The sequence below is a fragment of the Limulus polyphemus genome, unplaced genomic scaffold (assembly GCF_000517525.1).
Source record: "Limulus polyphemus unplaced genomic scaffold, Limulus_polyphemus-2.1.2 Scaffold8560, whole genome shotgun sequence".
Classification (NCBI taxonomy): Eukaryota; Metazoa; Arthropoda; class Merostomata; order Xiphosura; family Limulidae; genus Limulus; species Limulus polyphemus.
In genome coordinates this window covers 1-3,464 of record NW_013674170.1, presented here as the reverse complement: position 1 = coordinate 3,464, position 3,464 = coordinate 1, and positions in this window count along the sequence as shown.

Sequence of the window (3,464 nt, the reverse complement as noted above, 5' to 3'; positions counted from 1 at the left end):
AATAATCCAGTATTTGCTAGGCGCCCCCTATTCCTGTATATAAGTGCGCCAGACAATGAATTGGGGATAGAATTGCAAACAGGCAGAGATAGTGACGGACAATTGAGTCAAGCGCGGTAAAGTGCGCGAATCGTTCGTTGTGAATTATAGAGTGTGTTTAAGTTAAAATGATTGTGGAAATTAAGTGTATTGCAAAGTTGTATTGAGAAAGAATAAACTAGTTTATTTAAGAAAGGACTTGTATCGCTGAAGTTTTTCGGAAGGAATTTTTACGAGAAAATAACAAATGACCAGAGGCGTAACAATACCATACACTTGAAATCCGTAACTAAAACTTTTCAAGCCTGCCGTCAGTTCCTTTCCCTGTGTAGCTTACAGGTTTACACAGAACTCTAATATTTTTTATCTTTATCAAACTAAGTGCAGAAATATTACCTCTACTTTTGTGGTTAGCTCTCACGATTCAAATTCTTGTTTATTTGTGAAATTATTAATCTTAATTCTTGGTGTTGGCATCAAAGCAGCCAATATTTTATATTATGAACTCCAACATTAATTTCATATATCCACACCCACCCACTCACTCATCCACCCCCTTTTGACTCAGCGGTAAGTCTGAAGACATAACACTGAAACCTGGTTTTGATACCCGTGGTTAGCACATCATAGATAACTCATTGTGTAGCTTTGTGCTGAACAGCAAACAAACTCACTCACTCATCCACCCACTCTACCTAGAAACACACACTCCCACTTAAATCCACACCTATAATATTAATTGGTTCAGCAGTTATTTTGACAAATTTACGTGTTATTGTTATTAAACAATCGTACACATATCCCATATTGATAGAGATCACTTACAACTGTTGGAAAAACTCTAGGCCTTTGGGATAATAAGTTTCAACATGGTTTATGTTTTTAGATTACTTAAACATAATAATGTAATGACTGTAGATATAACGTATTAATACCACGTATTGCTTCCAGCAAGGCACCAGCCAGGATAGTGTATGTTGCGTTCCTGAAAGTTTGCACAATCTTGCTCATCGCAATAATTACACCAACACATTTTTGGTGGGTTGCCGTGGCGATGGACTTACGCAATTCTTTCGACGCATGCGTTTGTGGTTTCTGTCTTAGTGTGGAATACTGGGATCAGTCTGGGCAGATTAAAGGCGACGCCTTGTATTGACGAGACAATGATAGTCTTAGGAGATTCCTAACAGTGAAAGAGAAAGTTTCTTACATAACCCCCAGCTTCATTTCTAATAGTTAATAATGTCTTTTCAAACTGCAGAAGTACGTTCTATAGCTGAAGACGAATCAGAAATGAAAGCCATCAAACAAGGTTAGGAATAATGATCACTCATTTATAACCAAAAATAAGTCAAATTTACTTAGTCTGAAGTGTATACATTATAAGATAAAATGAAGGGTATTTTAGTTACAGAGGTGGCTTGGAGCCTGCTATTATTTTCTAATTTGTTGGGGTATCATAAACGTTTACAACTGATATTTACTTTTCCGCTTATACTATTTACATTACATATTAACAGTCTTAAGGTTGTTGAAAACATTTTAGAATAGCCTTAATTAATATTTTCAGTTTTAGTTGGAATTTGCAAATCGTCATATCAGCAGTTCTATCATTATTTTGTATATTTCGAACTTACTGTATTACGTTATCAGTAATTTTTTTTCATTATATTTAACTGGGAAACTATAAGGAAACAACGCCCAGAATGTTCGTTACGTAACAATAACAAAATGAACTCTGATATTTGTTTCTCATACTTTGTATTACACGAACAGGAATCATAGAGTTAGTGTTCATCATGACCAGGAACGTAAAACTTAAACATGCAGTAGTAACATGATTGTCACTAGAAGACTAAAATGTTAATATATGAAAGGATGATGAACATTAAAAGTTGATTTAAAACTCTCACGTACATTTTAGTATACCATGTATATTACAGTACGACAAGAAATTAAAAATATTGAGCCGTTTCAATAATACGTTTAAACATTTATGAAATAAAAGTAGTATCTTAACATAAAAGCGCATTAGCTTATTACAGTCGAAATCAAACATTAAAAAGATCAAGCCGCATTTCTTGAATACATAATTTTCGTCTTCGTATGGAGGTATAAAAAGTATAATTTTTTGCAGAACTTAAATTCTTGATTTATAAACGAAGGTCATCCATCTATACTGAATAACACTAGAATAACACGAGACAACACTTGAATCAGACATGTATGCTTATCGATCGGGGAGTGACTAAGATTATTACCAAGAAGAGGCGACAGGAGGAAATGCATGGAGAAAAAAAATACTTGTGTATTTAGACACTGTCTGAGTTCTCTTGTCTTCAAAACATTTACATATCAAAGCTGCCAAGTTAAACTGTATTTCTTATTTCAGTATTTATTTTAACAGAATAACAACCATCCCAGTAGTCTAATCGTTTGTGCAGAAAATGGTTGAAATAAAGTAAAAATATTTGAGAAAATAAGCATGTTATAAAAATTCGATGACGAGGAACCCACTTTGAGACTAATAACGCTTGGAGATGGCTTGAATGGGTAATGAAGAAAACTTATATTAAAGTTTTTCTTCATTACCCATTCAATTCGTCTCCAAACATCATTAATCTCATGTTTCTATATATTTTGTTCTTTAAATGAGAAGAGGAGGCAAAAGATATCAGTAAACCGTTCATTTAATGACTGGTTCATTGGGATTAGAACTAAAACAAATTTTATGCTATTAACATATTCACTGTCTTGTGCACATATCAGTAATCCCCAAAACTATAAAAACTCAGCGAGTTCCGCCCAATCAACTGTATCGGCAAACTCCTGGAGAAAATCATAACAACTAGACTACTGTGGCTTCTCGAAAACAACAATATATTATGTCAAATTAAGAACTCTGGCCGGAAAAATAGAGAAACCGTGGACCTCGTTCGATTAATAGAAACTGCGTACAATGGTTTTAGTAAACTCCTTAATCACTTTCCTTTATATACAAAAAGCCTTAAATATAATATGGCTTCGTCACCAGGTGTCATCTGCTACATTTCTTCTAATTATGTGTTCAAAGTATTCATATTTTCTTTTCTTGATAATAGTGTTCTTTTAATTTTCATCATTTCTAATATTGTTCATTTGTCTTATGTTCTGTCCAATATATTTTCAGTACTCTCCTATAGATCCACATTTGTCTTATGTTCTGTCCAAGATATTTTCAGTACTCTCCTATAGATCCACATTTGTCTTATGTTCTGTCCAAGATATTTTCAGTAATATTCTATAGATCCACATTTGTCTTATGTTCTGTCCAAGATATTTTCAGTACTATTCTATAGATCCACATTTGTCTTATGTTCTGTCCAAGATATTTTCAGTACTCTTCTATAGATCCACACGCGTCTTATGTTTTGTCCAAGATATTT